Source organism: Nicotiana tabacum, chromosome 24 (assembly GCF_000715075.1).
Source record: "Nicotiana tabacum cultivar K326 chromosome 24, ASM71507v2, whole genome shotgun sequence".
In the NCBI taxonomy this organism is placed as follows: Eukaryota; Viridiplantae; Streptophyta; class Magnoliopsida; order Solanales; family Solanaceae; genus Nicotiana; species Nicotiana tabacum.
In genome coordinates, this window is record NC_134103.1 from 86,235,444 (window position 1) to 86,257,870 (window position 22,427).

Consider the following 22,427-nt stretch of genomic DNA (forward strand, 5'->3'; position numbering starts at 1 on the left):
AACTAGGCCCTCCTCCAATACCATATACCAACAACAACAAGAATACAACAATAACAACATGTAAGCATCATTTTCTAACCTTATCTCCATCACAATATACCACAAAACAGCCCACACACCCTAATCACTTCATACATAAAACGACAACCAAAGTAATATCAAACAACTAAAAAAAAATGTAACGACGAATGACCAGCCCACCATTCCATCATTATGTAGTGTTTCTCCACACCATTTGTCCTCCAAAACTCCATTAAATAGTAGAAAAATATACAGCCCAAAGGCAACACGAAACATCCCATAAAACAGTCCACTACAAGTCAAATAACTCGAACTCACGGCTTCCGATCACCGTCCCGTGAGTTCTAACTATTAGGAAATATATTTATCAACATTCCTTGCTATTTAAACACTTAAATACAGAAAGTACATGTTTTCTTAACTATGAAGTACCTTCCAAAATTCAAACTACAAAGAAAAAGAGAGGCGATATAGCGATACTTACGTCGTATGGATCATTTTAATATTATCGCTTCTTGATTTCGTACACGGGATGATAATCTTGTTTGAAGCTCTTGCAGAGAGCTTCAGAGTAAAGTTAGGGGGTGTTATTTGGGTGTGTTCTCCGGAAAAATGGAGAAAGAGACGAGATGGGATGTAAATATCCCATTTTTTTAAAAAAGTCAAAAAGATGCTACTTGGCACTCTATGATTTGCCCTTCTTCCAACGCTTATAATATTTTATTCGGGTGTCGTATGAATGAACGGTTAAGAGTGTTGGAAACTACATTCCAAGACCTTCAATTTAGTATATAATATGTCCCAAAAAGACCTCATATAGCATACGAAATGTATTTCTTAAAAAATTCTGTTATAAGGCAAATCCTTAGTCGATTTTTCCGCAACTTTAATCCGATTTTTTTCAAACTTCATATTTTCTATCCAAACATCATATATAGTCATATTATGACTTTGAAATCATTTAAATCATGATTAACAAGTCTCATATTTATTAAGTCACCTTGAGACGCACATGGTGTAACAGTTAGGATGCATTAGCAAGTTTACGATGATTTCTCGCAATTTCTGGTCTTAACATTTTGAATAACTATTATTATTAAAAACTCAATATTTAGGATTTTGAATTCAACTAAAAATCTGTTACCAAAATTAAAGGAGATAGAGTTGTTCGGAGATTAATACTTTCGACATTATTTATTGGTGGTATTAGAGATATGTATTGTCGATATATGGATATTACAGTCATGGTTCAATGTTTTGGTCAATTGAATTTATAATCAAAATGACATGTAATATTGATTAGGTATAGAGCAAAATTAGACTTAAAAGGATCAACTTTTCAAGAAACAAATATTTTGGATTATGTAGTTGTGATTGAATTCCAAAAAAAAAAGACATATCACACATATACCTTTTAATATTTTTTAATTAAGAGCACAAGATAATACTAACAGACCAGCGACATGTTTATTATAGAAGAATTTTGTGACAAAGACAAAAAACAATTCTTGCATTAATTGGTTCTCAAGAAATATGGTCAGTGAAAGAACTATTTCCTCCATCATTTAGTAATAAATTAATGTAAGGACAAGAAGAATACCTTATTTATGAGAGAAAAAAACAGGAAACATGCAAATATATGTGGCAGGATAATAAATTACGAATGAGTACCCTATAATTCTTATTTACTATATTATTATAAAAAGCGCCTTTAAAAATGGATTTTACGTTGAAAATAAATTATTATTTAATTATTTTTTAAAATATTTTGAATTTAAAATCAAATAATTTTATTAAATTTTTCTCATTTGAACTATGTAGAAATTCTTAATAATTAGAACTTTAAAATCAATTATGAGTTTACCTTTTAGAAATTATTTTCCTATTTGTTCATCTTCTATACGAATGATTTGGACAATTCATTAGACATTCAATGAATTTAAATAAAACTTCAAGCTTCATTTTTTTCTCTTGTCCGAGAAGGATAAAATAATAAAGTGAAGATTTACGTGCAACACACATACGTAAAAACTAGTAGTGTAAAAAGCTTTAAAGCTATTTAGCTTAAAGTTGTGTATATACAATGATGATGGGATTATCACCTCTTTTAACTATCGTTGCCGCAAAAGACAACAGTTTGGGAGGAGATTTGTGCTACTAGACCAAATATTTTGAATTTAAATAGCTCCATAGATAATTTTATTTTTTGTTGTTGATTATAATCGTATAATTTATATATAGCTGTATTCATAATCAACTTATGCTATGCTTTGAATAAATTTCACGCAATATTGTGGATTCACTACAATTTAAAGGGAAAGGGAAAAAAAGATAGTAAGAGCTTGTGTGAACTACGCATACGCCATTGACGTTGACTCGACATGAGTCTTAAGTTCCCAAACTACTTCACTACGCTATCGTTTGGTTGCCGGTTAGAGTTATGCATATATTAGTTATACATGTATTAGTTATGCAGGTATTAGTTATGTATGTATTAGTTATGCAGAAATAAGTAATGCAGGGATTAGTTATGCATGTATTAATTATGCAGGGATAAGTTATGCAAGGTTGAGTTATGTCGGGATTAGTTATGCGGTTGTTATATAATGATTAGTAATATAAATATAATGTGAGTGTTATTTATTATTAGCTTACTTTATTTTATTAAAATTGTTAGTATAGTTTAAATATATATATTTTTAAACAAAAAATACAAGTTTGAATAAAGCATATTCTTGTCATTTTGTATTTTAATACAAATATTACTAATACATGTGTAAGTTATTCCACCTTCTACCTTGCATAAATAATACATAGATTCTCTCATAACTTATACATGTATTAGTTATGCGGAAAAGAAAAACATGAACCAAACATTATATTAGCAATGCTATATTTTATGTGGAAAAGAGGAAAAAACAACCAAACATTGTATAACTTATACTAGCTTCTATGTGGAGATTATTTTTTTCCCTTCTTTTAACCAAGCAATGTATAAAGTTACCCTAGTTTTAATACATAGATAACTCCTCTCTAACCGGCTACCAAACGACCCCTAAACACATGTATCTAACACTACCAGTCAACTTATTTAAGATTAATACTTCTTCCCTTTTGTATCCTGTTTGGGTAAGCTTCTCCAAGCTGAAAATTATTATTTTTTAATTTAAAGAAAATACTTTTTTTTCTAAAGTTGAAGTGTTTGGCCAAGCTTTTGGAAGAAAAAAAAAAGTATTTTTGAGTAGAAGCAGAAACATTTTTGGAGAAATAAAAAAAAGTAGTTTCTTTCCATAAACACTTTTTTGAGAAACACTTTTTTTTTTTGAAAAAAATACACTTAAAAGTACTTTTTAAAAACTTGGTCAAACACTAATTGCTGCTTAGAAGTACTTTTCAAATTAATTAGCCAAATACAAAATACTTTTCAAATTAATTAGCCAAACATAAACTGCTTCTCACCAAAAGTATTTTTGAAAAAAAATATTTCTCAAAATAAACTGATTTTTCCAGCTTGGCCAAACGGACTATTAATTTGTTTGACAGTTTGATAACAAACGATTATTTATGAAAGACAAGATTTTTGACCCTTAAATAAATTTCAAAAACTAGTCTTCTAATAGACTGTTTGGCCAAGCTTTTTTTTTTGGGTCAAAAGTACTTTTTTGGCAAAAAATTGAAGTGTTTGGCCAAATTTTTAGAAAGAAAAAAGTACTTTTGACGAGTAGTAGAAACAGATTTTGAGAAGCAGAAAAATGTTTCTCTCCAAAAATACTTTTTCGAGAAGTACTTTTGAGAAAAATACACTTAGAAGTTGTTTTCAAAAGCTTGACCAAATACTAATTATTGTTCAAAAGTACTTTTTAAATTAATTAATCAAACACAAATAGATTCTCGCCAAAAGTACTTTTTTGAAAATCACTTCTCAAAATAAGCAAATTTTAGAAACTTGGCCAAACATGCTATTAAGTATTAGACAATTTATTAGTGAGATATCCAATAAATCATGTCTATAGTAAAAATGAAAACTTAAAATTGAAATATTTCTAAACCAAAAAACGTAGCAGTCCTTCTAAAACAGACAAAAAAGAAAAGAAGTGCAGAACAAATTGAGACTGACGGAGTACTGATTTAGCTGGCCTTTGCTTTTTAAAAAAAGGTGAAAATGAATATTTCAGAAAAGGTTTAATTCGTTTTTGAAACGCTTTTCGTCCATTATATTGATGATAATCCTAAATTTCACCCATAATATTTGCTCCGAGCCGCAATTATTTGTAGAATTTGTGAACTTCAAAACTATTTCAGCTAAAATTCGTGCATGCAGTTGTGGATATGCTGGCGACGGCTGGCATGATGTTGTTGATGAAGGTGATGGCGGTTATCGCCGCTGCCGAAGACGGTGCGGTAGGGGGTAATTTTCCGGCGGGGGTACTGAATTTGGAAAGAGTGTTGCCTCTGAATCATAAGGTGGAGTTGGAGGAGCTTATAGCTAGAGACGGAGCTAGACACTCTCGAATTTTGCAGAATTTTGCCGGCGGAGTCGTCGATTTTCCAGTTATAGGTTCATCCGACCAATTTCTCTTCGGCTATCTTTGTTTACGATTAGCTGAAAAGAATTACTAGCTCATTTGTGTTCTGTTATTACTGTGCCATTTTTCTAAAGCTTCAGTTTCATTTATTTGAATAGTAATTAATTTCGGCGAAATTTGGGAATGTTTTTCTTTATAAGGTTATGCCATGTGGCCTGTGGTACCTTTCCAGACAGTTTTTATTTATTTGATGCACACAGAAATTTTTTTGTGACTTGGTGGATGATAGAGGTGGATTTAAGATTTGAATTTTATGGATTGTAGTTCGGCATTCTACCATACTATCACATCCCATTTAGCTTACTGGGTTCAAAATATATTATTTGTAGTTATGTACTGAATTTTGTAACAAATTTACTGAGTATGAGGCTATGAGCCAAAGCGAACCCATAACATTAACACTACCCTGGCCGATGAATTGGAATTTTTCTTGTACTCTTTCATTTTTAGTTTGATGACAATTGATCAAGAAAAGGTCTTAGGCGCTTGGGTTTTATATAATTATGTTGAATTTCTGTTATTCGTGCATACATCTATTTTGCATTTGTTCTCTCATAAGGTCTCTTTTTGAAGAGCGAGCGATTCTTGCGGTTGCAAGATATAAAACTGTACTTTGCATGGTATGCACTTGCTATTTTGTTGTTGGTGGGTCCTGAGATTGAAAGGTATAAAAACATATATTGCATGATGAAGTTTTTTCTGTTGTGTTATTGGTGTTGATCCAATGTTATTTGTACTGATGGAGTTGGTTTTATTCTAATCTATTTACTTTAATTCTTATTCTTTCTTGTCTGATGTAGAATTTTTAATTGAACTTGATGAGTTCCATATGAGGGTCATTTCTAACGTATGATCAAATTGGACATTTTCTTTGTGTTATTATTGAAGTTGATCATCTTACTGATTGCAGTTACGCACTGTGATGACTTAAAATATTATCTTTAAATTTAATAAGTAATTCTGTGTTCCAAGACCTCGAATGCACTATTTATCATTCCTCGACTTGCGTGCGCAATTCGTAAAATTTTCCGAAAAGTTTTCATGTGAAAAATAGATTAAAATATGAAATAGAGCTTTAAAACTCAACTGAGTTGACTTTGGTCATTATTTTTAGCAAACGGATCCAGATCAGTATTTTAACAGTTCCGGTAGCTCTGTATCGTGATTTGGGACTTGAGCGTATGCCCGAAATTTAATTTGGAGGTTCCTAACTCAAGTTATGACCATTTAACGGAGCTAGCAATTTAAAGGCTAAAGATTTCTAAGTTTGACCACGGGGTTGACTTTTTGATATCGGAGCCAGAATCCGATTCTGAAAATTTGAACAACTCAGTTATGTCATTTATGACTTGTGTGCCAAATTTGAAGTCATTCTGGATTCATTTAATATGCTTTGGCACGAGATTTGCAAATTGAAAAGTTTAAAACTCAAAGTTTTGAATCGGGGTATGAATTATAATTTCAGCGTTGTTTGATGTGATACAAGACCCCGAGTAAGTCCGTATTATGTTATTGGACTTGTTGGTATATTCGTACGGGGTCCCGAGTACCCCGAAAGTGATACAGATTTAAATCGGATCAAGAATTGTACTTAAGCAAAATCTAAATTTTTCCTTCTGTTGTAATCGCACCTGCGGATTTTTGACCGCAGGTGCGAGCTTGCAGAAGCGAGCCTTCCATCGCAGATGCGCCCAGGCGTGTCCAGGCTTCGATCGCAGAAGCGGACAGCTTCTCGCAGAAGCATGTCCGCAGATGCGCACCAAATCACGCAGATGCGGACATACGCTGGCAGCCCCTTTTTCCGCAGATGCGAGATTTTCTCGCAAATGCGAACTCGCAAGTGCGAGCCCAGGCACCGCAGGTGCGGAAATGTCTGGGCTGTGTATAAATCGAAGAGTCCGATATTATTTTCACATTTTGGTCGTTTTGAGCTCAGTTAAGGCAGAATTTTGGGCGAATTTCACGGGAAAAATTGGGGTAAGTATTCCTTATTCTATATTGATTATATTTCATGATTCCATACTCATTTACATCATGAATCCGTGAATTTATGGAAGAAAAATCAGATTTTTATAAAATCTTTCAAAAATGAAAAGTTAAGATTTCAAGGTCCATTTGATATCGGAATTGGATAATTTTTGTATGGTTGAACTTGTATCGGAACGGGTATTTTCGAATTTTGCGTGTTTTTTCAGGATTTGAAATGTGGGTCCCTCTGTCGAATATTTAAATAAATTTCGAATTTTTATCCGGAAAATTTATAAATTCATATGGAATTAATTCCTATGATTAGTATTGAATATATCGAATTGTTTGTGAATAGATTTGAAGCTTTCGGAGACAAATTTAAAAGGAAAAATTGTGGTTGAGTAATTGATTAGAATTTGCAAAGCGAGGTAAGTATTCTATTGATTGGAATAGAACCCTTAAATTATTTGTTACGTGAAATGCATGTGAACGACGTATAGACAAGGTGACGAGCGTCTATATATCGTCAAATTAATTGTTTGCATAATTATTTGAAAATCCTAAATTTGTCTTAATATACGAATTAATTGTTATAACAAGTGTTTCTCTCTTATTCTTTGTCAAATATTAAATCTTGAATTCCTGCAATAATTGCTACATATTTATTTGATTTATGTGCATTAATTGCTATTTGACATTTAACATATTAAATATTAAACTACCTATTTTCTCTATGATTTTCATAATAAATTATTAATTGTCATTGTTTGGTTCATAAATAAATTATAATTATTGTGTGTCTTGATGCTTAATAATTTCTCATTGTACGTGGTATTTATTGGAGTAAGTTTTATTATATTTATGAGTTGTTTAAAGTTATATTGGGGGAACGGGTTGCACGCCACAACGGAAATGAAAGTATATATATATATATATATATATATATATATATATATATATATATATATATATATATATATATATATATATATATATATATATATATATATATATATATTGGGGGATCGGACAGACTTATTTAAAAGTTAATATTATGGGATCGGATTGCACGCCGCAATAGACTTATTTAAAATTTAATATTGGGGGATCGGATTGCACGCCGCAACAGACTTATTTAAAAGTCTATATATATACTTGATTGAAATAAATATATGACAGACTTGATTAAAAGGAATATATTGGGAGAGCGGGTACAGAATTAAATGTGAATATATTGTGAGAGCGGGTTGCACGCTGCAACAGAATTAGGCGAAATAATAATGGATTATGACTGCTGAGTTGGCTTCAATTATTATAAATGAGTTACCTGATTTATTTTTATTATTTGTTGTTGTTATTAATATTGCGTACATGTTAATGTAAGTGAACTGCCTTAGCCCCGTCACTACTTTGTCGAGGTTAGGCTCTGCACTTACCAGCACATGGGGTCGGTTGTACTGATACTACACTCTACACTTCTTGTGCAGATTTCGGAGTTGGTCCTATCGGCGTGCCATAGACTTGCTCGGATTTCAGCTACTCGGAGGAGACTTGAAGTATAACTGCATGGCGTCCGCAGTTCTGAAGTCCCCGTCTATTTTACTTTACCTGTGTATTTATTTTCAGATAGCTTTATTTTATTCAGACCTTTATTTGTACTATTCTAGAAGCTCGTGCACTTGTGACACCAATTCTGAGATGGTATTTAGACATCGTTGTTTTGATGGATTATTCACTACATTTCAGACTTTACTTCCGTATTTGTTCTTTGATTATTAATAAATTTAAAAATTATTTTAAAAATAGATAATATTATTCTAACATTGGCTTGCCCAACAAGTAAAATGTTAGGTGCCATCACGGTCCGAAGGTGGAAATTTTGGGTCATGATAGCCGGTAGCAATTAGCATATATTGTGATGTATGTCTCTTTCTACACAGCGAATGCTATTGACCATCGTCTTTTTCTAGTTTTCTTTGCTTATTTTAGCTTTTACTAATTTTAGGGTACGCACGTTGCGCGTGTTCCCCACATCAATAAGTAATTAATTTTCAAAAACTCACATAAGTATTATATTAAACAGTATCTTTGAGTTCTAATAAAAATAAAATATATAACTTTATAAAAGTATATATGTTGATCCCAAATCCAACCCAATGAAAGTACTTAAATTTTGTAAGAATATCTTATGAAATATTTTGTTATTTTTATGCCTTAATATCGAACAAACAAGTAAAATAATTACTTTTATCACGACGAGTTGGCCTGTAATTCATATAAAATTTAATAAGTGAAAATTTAAGTTTTAAAATGACTATTGTTGAGTCAATAATTTACAATAATAAACTAATATATAAAAATATACGGAGTTGTCATTTGTTATAATATTTATAAAAATAAAAAGAAAAATAATTAACTATAACTCATTTAGAATATATATCATCTTCTATTATTTCATCCTTATTATTTCAAGTTTGCATACGCCAATAGAAAACTATTTATTGATTATATGTTATTTTACAATTATTGAGTAAATTCTATACATTTATAGATGATGTTTGCAAGTCAAAAATTATTGAGTGTAGCTTTAAATATTATATAAAACTTTTTAAAAATATAATTTTAATTAATTTTTAAATCCTAAATACTAAAATTTTTAACATGGAATGTATTATAATTATGGTACAAACTTCAAAAAAGTAAATAATTTATTTAAAGTAAAATCTTAATTGATTTAAAATTTAAAATATTAGAATTTTTTATCTATTTCAAATAAAGAGTTATTAATAACTAAAACTTTAGTTGATTTAAAAAATTTAATATTAAATAAATAATTAAATATCGTGAACAAAATTTGTATCTAAAAATATAAAATAATTAATAAAGGAGATAAATCAATATTAAACTAACATTGAAATCCTTATCAAATGCTCATTCCTAATGTCTATATACGTTGAATAAAGGGGAAAAATTTACAAACAAATTGTTTGAATGGTATAAGGTCAACTTAATCAATTACTCGTTTAAGTAAAATGTCAAAATAAAAAAGTGACTACTACCTTAAGTCATAATGTTAACTACACACGTTTATAAGACAAAAAAGTTTTGGTGGGATTAATCTACATAATTAAAATAAGGAAATATTTACTAATAAGTCAAATTTTAGTTAATTTTAAAATCCCAGATATTAGGAAGTTAATTAAATGACTATTCCTATATAGTAGGGAATTAATTAAATGAATATTCCTAAATATTAGGAAAATAATTGAATGACTATTTTGTCTAGTGTAAACTTTAAATTTGAAGGGTAAAAAAGGCGAACGACATTTCGCTAAGGGCGTTCGTGCTTTTAATATAGTATAGATTATACAAATGTAAAACTAGGATCTCCGCCAAGAGAATACAATGTGCAGATTGATTCTTGGAGCGATATCTTGTGGGTTACATGTCGTTCCTGCAACAACTGTCCTCAAACAAGTGAACTTGGGGTAGAGCTCGTATTATTGTTACTTCTTTAGATTTTTTGTATAAATTATTATATTGGACACTTGTGTTCTTGCAGGTTGAGCTCAACTTCTATGATGCTGCGAGCTCATCAACTTCATCTCTCATCTCTTGTTCGGATCCAATGTGTGCCTCAACTGAGTGCTCTAGTGAAACAAATCAGTGCGCTTACACCTTTCGTTACGGAGACGGAAGTGGTACAACAGGCTATTACGTGTCATATTTATTATATTTTGACACATTCCTCGCAACCTCGCTGATTGCCAACTCTTCAGCACCAATTGTTTTTGGGTAAGTGTGATTACTTAGATGGCTATATGGATGTACCCTTGTGTGTATGTGGAACTGATACCAATTATTAAAGCATTTTAAAAAGGAGATGTCAACCAAAGGAAGCTCCTAATGACCTTGATTAGTGTGTTAGGATCCAACAAGGATTTGAGCTAATTTCAATAATAAAAGGCAATTGCAAACAAGTGGGATAATTTTCTGATTTTTTTTGTAAATAGAAATGGATACCAAATTACAAATCTAAAGAAGCAAAATTAAGCTAAGCTAACAAAATAGAAACTCGACTCTATAACTGGAAGATCTGCAGAAATTAGAGAAGAAGAGGAAGTTAGAATCTGAGAGAAAATGAGAAGAAGAAGGAGGAGAGTGAGAGAAAAGAGTGGAAGGGAGTGAGACCTGAAATCCGTTATGCCCTTTCTCTCTTTCTTCGCCTGGTTTATAACAACCCAGTGTGACGTGGCTTAATGTCGTCCCTTGCTGCTCATTAACAGAGTTTCAATCGCGGCCGTTAATTTTTAAAAGTTAGTTACTCCTTCTTGTGGCATTAGCTCTAGTTCGAACCCAGCTAACAATACCTCGTCACTCCTATTCTGCTACAGCTTAGATCATTACATACCCTCTCCCTTCAAACCATCCTTGACCTCAAGGATGAGGATCAAAATCAGGAAAGTTTGCCTTGATAAAGTGATAGTCCTCCCATGTTGCATCTTCCGGTGGCAAATTGGACCATTGCAATAATACCTTTACAGTTGTTGTATTGTTCTTCTTCACCATCTCTCTTTGTAGGATTGCGACTAGCTTTACTAAAAATTATCCATCTTTGCTAGTGCTAGGTAGTACAATTTGCACGACTACCATGTTGCCAACCTTCCTTTTGAGTAGGGATACATGAAATACAGGATGTACTTTAGAATCTGGAGGCAGTTCTAATTTGTATGCTACCTGACCAATTCGAGCAAGTATCTGGTAAGGCCCATAATATTTAGAGCTGAGCTTCAGATTCTTCCTTAGCGCAATAGAAGTCTGCCTATATGGCTTGAGTTTTAATTAAACCATGTCACCAACTTGGAATTCTCTTTCAGTTATCTTCTTGTCAGCATAATATTTTACCCTTTCATGTGCCTTACTTAAGTTGTCCTTAAGCAATTGCTGCATTTGTTGTCTTCTCATGACGGCATCTTCAGCAGCTGGAACTATGGTTTCAAGGCGTTGGCCAATGGACAAGTGAGGTGGAGAATAACCATATAAAGCTTCAAAGGGAGTGCACTTCAGACTGGTGTGGAAGTTGGTGTTGTACCACTATTCTGCAGCACTTAGCCATTGTTTTCAATTAGTAGGTCTGCTAGCAATCATGCATCTGAGGTAGTTTTCCAAACATTTATTCACCCTCTCAGTTTGTCCATCACTTTGGGGATGATATGCTATAGTATAATGCAACTGAGTGCCTAGTAATTTAAACAATGCCTGCCAAAAGTTACTTAAGAAGACCATGTCTCTGTCAGTAACAATGGACTCAGGTGTTCCATGAAGGCTATGCACCTTCTTCCAGAACAAGTCAGCTACTGTTGCAGCAGTATAAGGGTGAGATAGAGCCATGAAGTGGGCATACTTTGTCATTCTGTCCACCACTACTAGTATCACATCTTTATTTCTTGATCTAGGCAATCCTTCAATGAAATCCATACTAATATGACTCCATGCTTGGTTAGGAATAGGAAGGGGTTGCAATAGACCTGGATATGCCACATTGTCATCCTTACTCCTGACACACACATCACAGCTCGCCACAAAGTTAATAACCATTTGCTTCATCCCAGCCCAATAGAACAGTTGTGATAGCCTTTTGAGTGTTCCCAATTGCCCAGAATGACCACCCATGGGTGAGTTGTGAAAAGTAGCAATCAGTTGTTGTCTTAGGTTGCCATTACTTCCAACATAAACCTTCCTTTTTTTCCTGAGCACACCAGAGGAATAATGCCACACACTGGGACCTTGCAAGTCAACTGTAAGCTGAGCAATTAGATCTATAGCCTGGGGATCAACTTCATAACTTGAAGCTATGTCCTGCATCCATGAGGGAACTGAAGTACTGATAGCCATTAGTTGTGCAGTCACCCGAGGTAGATTGATGCCTCCATTCTCATATTGTCTAGATAAAGCATCTGCCACTCTATTTTCAGCCCCCTTTTTATATTGTACCTCATAATCGAGCCCCAATAATTTTGTCACTCCTTTCTGTTGGACAACAGTGGTGACCCTTTGCTCTAATAGGTACTTCGGGCTGTGATGGTCAGTTCTGATCACAAAGTGTTTGAACTGCAAGTAGTGTCTCCATTTATCAACTGCATTCAGTAGAGCCATATACTCTTTCTCATAAATGGACTTGTCCCTGTGCCTTGGGGCTAAGACCTTGCTGAAATAGGCCACTGGCCTACCCTCCTGCATTAGTACAGCCCTAATTCCACTATGGCTAGCATCTGTTTCCACTGTGAACTCCTTAGAGTAATCAGGTAATATCAGCACTGGGGTGGAAGTCATAGCAGACTTGAGTGCTGAGAAGGCTAGTTCAGCCTCATCATTCCATTTGAATGAATCCTTCTTGAGAAGATCAATAAGTGGTCTGCATATGGCACCATAACCAGCAACATACTTCCTGTAGTAACCTGTTAGACCCAAAAAACCTCTGAGTGACTTAACTGAACTAGGTCTGGGCCATTCAACCATGGCCTGTATCTTGGTTAGATCAGTGGAAACACCTTCCTTAGTGATCACATGGCCTAAGTACTCAACTTGAGCCTGCCCAAATGAACACTTGGATTTTTTTGCAAATAGAGAATGGTCTCTCAGCAAAGCAAACACAGCAGCTAAATGTTCAACATGCCTTTCCAGTGATTCACTATAGATAAATATGTCATCAAAAAAGACTAAGACAAATCTTCTTAAGTATGGTTGAAAAACCTGGTTCATTAGTGCTTGGAAGGTTGCAGTAGCATTCGTCAATCCAAACGGCATAACCTTGAACTCATAATGGCACATATGTGTTCTGAAAGCAGTCTTAAAAACATCCTCTTCCCTCATTCTGATCTGGTGATAGCCAGCTCTCAAATCCACCTTAGAAGAAATCACAGAACCATGAAGCTCATCCAATAAATCATCCATAATGGGAATTGGATATTTATCCTTTATAGTGATATCATTTAGCCCCTATAGTCGACACAGAGCCTCCATGTCCCATCCTTTTTCTTAACAAGAAGAGCTAGGGAAGAAAAGGGAGATTGGCTCTGCTGAATGATGCCATTTGTCAGCATCTTCTTAACTTGTCTCTCTAGTTCATTCTTCTGATAATAGTTCTACTTGTAGGGCCTCAAACTCACAGGCATGGCACCTGGCTTGAGAGGAATTGAGTGGTCCAGTGCTCTAGTAGGAGGTAGTAAATTAGGCTCAGCAAACACATCATCATACTGCTCTAGCACTGCTTGGATAGCTTTTTCCACTTGGTCCTGTCCGGTGGCTACCACTGAGTTTATCATGAACAAATGAGATAGGAGTGCTTGCCCTTTCCTTGCCTATAGTTTTACTGGAAATCATACTTAGCTTGCCTTCTTCTGGAATTCCATGCAGTACCAGCTTATTTCCCTTTCTCCCAATGGTAACACAGTTCTTCTCATGGTCAAACTTAGTAGGATTGTGTGTCTTCATCCAGTCGTTTCCCAGCTTAATGTCACACCCACCCAATGGAATGATGAGTAAGTCTTCCTTGAAAGGTCTGCCCTGCATTTTCCACATAAAACCTTTACAGTGAGAGGTACACATGACATAGTTCCCATCAGCAACTGTCACTCTCACTGGTGGACAATAAGTAGCCTGATGACCAGTCTTCTTTATAGTGTTCCCATCTATAAAACTATGAGTACTGCCAGAATCAACCAGCAATGCTAGGTTCCTATTTTTGACAGAACCCCTGACCAAGATGGAGTTAACTCCTTGATTATTCCCTGATAACGCACTCATACATACAGCTTCTTGCACAACTTGCTCTAAACCCCCTTCAATTATTAAGTCTGCAAGGGAAGGGTCCTCACTATCATTAGGGCATTCTAGGGCAGCTTCCATCTCTCCAAACAAACAATTCAATTGTTTCTTCTCGTGTACTTCTCCCCACATCTAAAGCACAGGTGATTGTTCCTTCGATACTCATAAACTTCAGGGCTAAGCCTGAATGCATTAGGCTTAACAGTAGGATTCACTGCAGTTTTGACACTGGTGCTATTACTCCCCACAGCTGGTGGTCTAATACTAACTTTATTCTTCTTTTGTGCAGCTTCTATAGCCATCTCTTACAGCCTAGACTGTTCAATGGCAAACTTCAGTGTAGTGGGCTTGAACAACTTCACTCCAAATCGAATTTCTTCCTTCAGAGCTCCTATGAAGCTAGAGATAAAATAAGATTCATCAAGATGAGGGTTCCTGATTAACATCTGAGCCTTCATATCCTCAAACTTTCCCAGAAACTCATCTATTGTACCAATTTGACTTAACTTATTGAATTCCTCCACTATGTCGTCCATCACTGCATCCCCAAACCTACAGATCAATTCTTCCTTAAACTTAGTCCAACTGATCTCTCCTTCACTCAATGTGAGAGAGTGGTACCAAGTTTTAGCCAATCCATTCAAGTAAAGTGCAGCTGCCTCTACTTTGTGATTGTCCAGAGTTCGATATAAATTGAAATATCTTTCACATTTTTGAATCCATACCTTGGGTTCATGTCCTTCGAAGCTGGGTAATTCCCATTTAGGAGGGGGAACTGGGATAATCTGATTTCTGTTTGGCCTCATCTCCTGCACTGGCAGAGGTAGCAACCCATCGCCTTGACGATTATCACCCTGGACTCTATTGGGAAGCCTCTCTAGAGTGGTCAATCTATCGAGAATCAGTTCTAGGATGCCTTGAATCCCTGTTTGTGTGTCGCAAAATTCCTGCTGACTGGTGAGTACCTGCTCCAATATTTCGTCATGTTTCACGAGTTTTTCATCCATGAGTTTGAGACGAGTTCATTCAGCCATTCTCACCACAGAGTCGCAGAATCGAGGCTCTGATATCAAATGTCAGGATCCAACAAGGATTTGAGCTAAATTCAATAATAAAAGGCAATTGCAAACAAGTGGGTCAATTTTCTGATTTTTTTTATAAATGGAAATGGATACCAAATTACAAATCTAAAGAAGCAAAATTAAGCTAAGCTAACTAAATGGAAACTCGACTCCATAGCTGGAAGATCTGCAGAAATTAGAGAAGAAGAAGAGGAAGTTAGAATCTGAGAGAGAATGAGAAGAAGAAGGAGAGTGAGAGAAAAGAGTGGAAGGGAGTGAGACCTGAAATCCGTTATGCCCTTTCTCTCTCTCTCTCTTCGTCTGGTTTATAACAACCCAGTGTGACGTGGCTTAATGTCGTCCCTTGCTGCTCATTAACGGATGTTCAATCGCGGCCGTTAATTTTTAAAAGTTAGTTACTCCTTCTTGTGGCATTAGCTCGAGTTCGAACCCAGCTAACAACACCTCGTCACTCCTATTCTGCTACAGCTTAGATCATTACATAGTGTGGCAAGCCTTTCTTAAAGAAAAGACCCACTAGATGAGGCCGGTCATTGAAGTGAAAATATGGCTAAGTTGGAGACGAAATACTATTGGACTTTAATTAGCTAACTAGAAGTTGCCAACACGAAATTGGATAAATCAGTAATGAAGTACAAGTTTGTCATTATGCGTGACAGTGTGAGTGTTAATAGCAGTCAAGGTTTGATCGCATAGCAAGACAAACTTCACACAAACCAGCAAGTTAAATTATTCGTAACCAGGCAGCATGCTTCACTAGAAGTTTTAGCTCTATATTTGGGGGGGGGGGGGGGGTGGATTTTTCCCTGAATCACTTTGGTCCCCCCTTTCTTGGCAAAAAGAAATATCATTACTGGTGGTGGAAAGACTACAAATTGGAAAATTAGAAGTCATGCTAAAATGGAACCAAAAATATCTGAAACATAGAGAAGTAACAGTTTATGAGTATATTTCAATTTTTTTTATGTTTTTCTAACCAAGGTTTTGATTTAGTATTAGACCATACTTCACCTAAAAAGCTAGTTGAAATATTTGTAACTAGGCAGCATGATTTACTCTACTCAATGGGTAATGTGATGCTTCAATGGTGATCAGATGTGCAGAAATACTTCATTCATTTCTTTTTGTAGGGAAAGTTAGTAAATAAACTTGAGCTTCTCAAGCATGCTCTAACATTTTGAAGATGTCATTTGACATAATGGTTTACGTTTTGTATCCTTAAACAATTTTTTGTTTTCTCGCGATTCTATGTTTATATGCCCTTTTTTTTAATGTTCTATTTGTTCTATGATGGTCTCTTTTAACCAGGGCATGCATTTGCTTTTCAGCAGAAGCTTATACTTTGATTTGAAATCAAAACAGGTACAGTACCTCTCAGTCTAGGGACCTGACCAAGATGGATAGAGCAATTGATGGGGATTTTTGGGTTTGGTCCACAGGACCTTTCAGTAATATCTCAACTATCTGCACGCGGAATTTCTCCAAAAGTGTTTTCACATTATTTGAAAGGAGAGGGCAATGGTGGAGGTATACTAGTTCTTGGTGAGATTTTGAATCCGAGCATCGTTTATAGTCCCCTTGTTCCATCACAGTACGTATTACATTTTTAATTACTCTATGATGAACTCTTTTATTCTAGATACTTAGAAATAAAAAGTTTCGTATGTGCAGTGTACCCTTATGTTCTATGATAACCATTGTGTTCTTAATAGTTTGTGATACTGGTAGTGCATGACAAAATGTCAAAAAAGATCCCATGATTGCTATTTGGTTGCAGTCATTATGCCTTCTAAAGCTTGTATATCTACATTAATGTGGATTATTGGTCCTTCTTTCTAAGAATTGTTAGTAAGTGATTTGTGCATTAGGTTTGACATCCTTCAGCGCATGCAAATATTTATTGCCCACACAGCTCTTGACAAACAGGCTTCTGTGCAGTAGTGATTTCACTAGTAGAATTCTACACAGCTTTTGTGAAGTTTTTCTTCCATCAACGTTAGTGTAATAGGCATTTGCAAGATATCAACATGCAGTTACGCTGCTTCTCTATGCGAATCTTTGTTAATATAGGAAAGTTGAAAAAACTTTTACATTGTATATTTTCATGACTATTCTATTGTAATGCAATTGAATCGAAAGTCTGTAATTTAATACCCAGTAGCAAACAATTATTATAATTTTTCTTGGAATGAGATTTCAAATTATTCGGCATTTATTACTTGTTTAGTTTTCTATGTCATACTGAAAAACTTTTGAATTTGAAAAGAGAGGGATAACTTGCAACCATGAGGTTGGGTTCAAGTCACCATGGGAGCAAGGTGGGCTTGGATTGTGGCACTTACAATATAAAAAAACAAATTCTTGTTAGAAAGAAATCTGTGCCTTTAGAATACTTGCTAGAGCATAATTCAATTTTATCTATTTCATTCTTATCCAACTATTCTGGTGAAGAAGCAGTCCTCAATTTGTCCTTCCCTTCTGCATATTTGAATAGATAAATGATCAGGAAGCAGTGACAAGTGACTACTTGATACTTCGATTGCGAGAAAAATTCTTTCTCGCTTGATAGTAGGGGAGGCCCTCACGGTGTGAGATAATACTGGGTATGTTGTTGTTATTGATAGTAGGGGAGGCCTTCCGTTCAGTAGGGCAGACGTAAGGTAGCATCTTCCGTTCAGTAGGGCAGACGTAAGGTAGCAGCCCTAGACTATAATCATATCTAGAGCCCTACTGTCACTCCCTCAGCACCTTCCCCCCACCCCCACCCCCAAAAAAAATAAAAGAAAAAACAAAGAGTGAGAGGAAGTGATTAAGCAACATTGGGTTCTTGATATAAGTCATGTATAGATTAAGCAGCATTGGGTTCTTGACAAAGTCTACAGTCCAACAGCTTGGTATTCCATGAAACGTTTCAATATGTGCTATGCTTCTCAACTAGGTTGCCCAAATCCTCCAAAAGTACCGTTGCACTCATGTCGGTGTTAGGTGTTTGTCCTGATTTTCTTACCATATTTAGTTCTCTTATTTCTTGAAGGAAGGGCAACATATTTAATTTTTTCTAAGAAAAATATAATTCTTCCATATTTGGCTAGTCCTTTTTCTTGGAGGAAAAGGCTTTGCACTTTTATAAATTGGAGATTATTTCTTCTCATTCAGCAACATTCACTTGTGATAGTGTGTGTCACTTTTCGGGAAAAGTGTTAGTGTGTCACTTGTGTTTGCGTCTTTGTGAGGTTGTTCTCTCGATAATTTATACTCTCTTTTATATAGTGGATTGCTCATCTCCGCTGTGAACGTAGGTCAATTGACCGAACCGCGTTAAATATTTGTGTCTCTTTTGGTATATTTCTCTTTTGCAATCTGATTTATCCTCATTGACGGTATGCTTTACTAGCTTCCGCATGACACCTCATTATTCCGGTCCTAACAAGTGGTATCAGAGCAAGGTTCAAGACATGTTCATCTTGGAGGGTTTAGTTCTAGCCGCAACCTATTTGACGGTGATAAAGATTTTTATTTGAGAAATTTGACCGGAGTGCTACTCATGTTAGACAAACTAATTTGGAGATGTGACATGTTGAAGGTTATGTGAAGACGGTGAATCAAGTTTATTTTGTTAGAAAATTCAAGCCAAAAAGGAGAATTGCTAGGTGTTTGTCCTGATTTTTTTTTTACCATATATGGTTCTCTTATTTCTTAAAGGAAGGGCAACATATTTACCATAATTGATTTTTCCTTTTACGAAAAGGAAAATATAATTCTTCCATATTTGGCTAATCCTTTTTCTTGGAGGAAAAGGTTTTGGACTTGATGTTCAGTCAAAAATGCATATATTTAACCATTTTTGCCTCATATTCTAGTACATATAATCATCTTTTGAGTGTTAATTATATTACTTTATACTTAATATTATATTTTAATTGTGTAAGAATAAAACGTGTGAAGATGAAGAGATTTGGAGCAAATTGAATAAAATACGGAAGAAAAAAATGGAAATTAAAAGAATAAAAAGGGGGAGGGGGGGGAGGGGGGACACCCTTTGGTGTTTTCCCCCCAAATGTAAGACCTAAATTGCTCGGACACGGTAATTTGGGTGTTGTACCCGTGTCGACATGACACTGACACAGGTAACGGTGTGGGATCTGTGTCGGATTCTGTCAGACAAGATCGGGTGTGTTGACCAAACAGAGAAGGAAAAGGTTTTGTACTGGAAAAAAACAGAGACATGGAAAAGGTTTTGTTGGGGAAGAAGACTCACAGAAGGAAAGAAGAAGAGGTGAGTGTAGAGAAGAACGGATGAAGAAGAAGACTTAGAGACAAATTAGGATATGCTTTTTGACCATTAAAAAGTGATATGTTTTTTGACCATTTTTTACTTTCTTGTTGTTATGACCACGTTTACTGTAGCATATATATAAGTGTGCAAATATTTTTGTCTCGGGCCCACCACTGTCCTAACTTTTTTATATTTGATTTACTCTTATTTATACATTTCAATTGACTGTAAATGGCTTTTTTGTTTCAGGCCCACCACTGTTCTAACTTTTTATATTTGATTTACTCTTAATAATACATTTCAATTGACCATAAAAGGACAAGTTTTTCTTGATCCCAAAAAACTATACGTGAAGATTGCTTTGAAATCTTTAAGCTTTTGATTCTTTTGACTATCTAAAATAAGGAAACAATAGCAAAAATACAAATAAAGAAGAAATTCATATTAACAAGTTATATGTAAGTACTCCACATAATTTAGAGATATATTTATTTTTATATTTGAATTATTTTTAGCCGATCCCCGCACCCGTGTCGGTTCTAGGATTCGTATCCCCGAATCTTAAAATTTTCATCTTAAAGGATCTGACCTCTAGATCCATACCCGTGTCGGACACACGTACCCGTGTCAGAGCAACTTAGTGTAAGACAAAAGGGAAGGGCAATTCAATTGAAAGCAAAGAAGGAATTGTGCGTGCAAAAACTCATTGGTTTCTGCGCCAGGGCCCGCGCTGGTCTGGACGTTGTGGTGCGTGACTTTTCCTATTTCACTCAGAACAAGGTTATTTCGGCCCTACACGTCCCCCAACTCGTATAAAAAGGGTCCTAAACCTATTTTGGAAAAGGTAGAATATTTTGTCACACCTCGTTTTGCCCCAAAAGATATATGTGTTATGGATTGTTGTGGGTTAAAGAATTTTTTCAATTAAAGTGATAAATTAGAATAGGGATTATTTTATTTACACAGTCGCCACTTGTAATTGAATTTTTGGATGTTCCAAGTCACCTTTTATTTGAATCCCTAGTCAAAGGAAGGTTTGACTCTATTATTATTGGTATGCGAAAATAAAGTCCGGGTAAGGAATTCTGTTGACCGGGGAGAAGTTGTAAAGCATTCCCCGAGTCCCGTGGTTCTAGCACGGTCGTTTTATTGACTACAACTTAGCTTGAATTAATTTTAGATAAACTGTGATTTATTGGTTTTCATGTTTTATCTGTCCACTTTTATATTAAAATATAGAATTATCTTTGAAACGAATCACATGTGTGAATCCGTTTTGTTTATTGTGCCAAAATTATGTCACGTGTACGCGCACGCAATTAATAACATTTTTATTATATTTAAGGTTGTTTCGCCCAAAGTTGCGCGAACGCATACCTTGATTTTAGTTTTGGGAATTGTAATTATGTCACTCGAACGTATATATAATCACGATGATTCAATTAATTATGAGTACGCCTAAAGCATTCTAGCACATTCATGATTTGTTTCTTTCCTAAGTTTGAGATTATTGTGAAGGCCATGAATTATGTAATTACTTGTGGAAGAAGTGTATGATTTTAGATATTTGAATAAATAAACCATCATATACCAATACCCTACAACCCAACAATTGAAGCCCAAACTCATTAGGGTCCAAATCTTCCCAACTTTAAAGCAAGTTTGAATACCATATTTCCAAAAACATAATTAAGCATATAGCATTTAAGGACTAACTTACATTATTATTTATAAAGTTTAAAGGAAAATAAATAAAATCAAATGAAATAAGATAAAAAGAACAGAGGGAAGAATAAACCTTTAATGCAAAATTTTCAATTAAATGAGTCTCCAAGAACACGTACAATAACTCAGACGAACGTCGAACAAGCATAAGCGACGAATAACATCAAACCTAGTGACCGGAGTTCCAACAGAATCCTTGACCTCTACTATTGACTTCACTTTTTGGCGTGTAAAATAGGACGTTATGAAGTATTTTTGTTGGATTTTGGGTGATGACTTGTTGGATTGTTTGAAAGAAAGACGAAGAAAGAATGACACGAGTAGAAATTCCCTTAGCGTAGAAGAAGAAAAAATAATTTCTCTCAATTCCCTCCTCCCTTCTTTTTTTCTCCTTCTCCCCCCTCTTTCTTTTTTCCTTTCTCTCCTATTTATAGAAAAAATTTCGGAATTCTTTTAGATATTCTTTATTTATTATTTTTTAATTAAAAAGAATTCTCACTTCCCATTTTTTTTCCTTTTAAAAAAAAAATAATTCCTCACTTTCCTTTACTTTTATTTTTTAATTTCCTACCTTTTTTACTTTATTTTTTTTTCCCACTTATTTTACTTTTCTTTTATTAATTTCCACTTATTTTACTTTTTTTTTTTAAAATTTTCACTTTCTTTTACTTTTTTAAAAAAAGAAATTTAGCTACCTTTACTCTTATTTTTCTAATTTCATCTTTCTTTTACTTTTCATTTTTTAAGATTTCCACATTCTTTTACTTTTATTTTTTATAATTTTTAACTTTCTTTTACTTTAAAAAAAAAATCAATTTCCACCTACTTTTACTTTTAATTTTTTATTCCATACTTTTAATTTTCCTATTATTCTAATTCCATCAGAAAATTAAAAAAAATATTTAATTCTTTCGTTTATTTTAATTTATTTTATTTTAAAAT

The 22,427-nt window shown here is 34.4% G+C and overlaps 1 pseudogene; it reads left to right on the forward strand.

The window, feature by feature from the left end:
• The first annotated feature begins 4,107 nt into the window (after positions 1–4,107).
• LOC107810541 (aspartic proteinase 36-like) overlaps positions 4,108–22,427 on the forward strand; it is a 33,240-nt pseudogene continuing 14,920 nt past the window's right edge.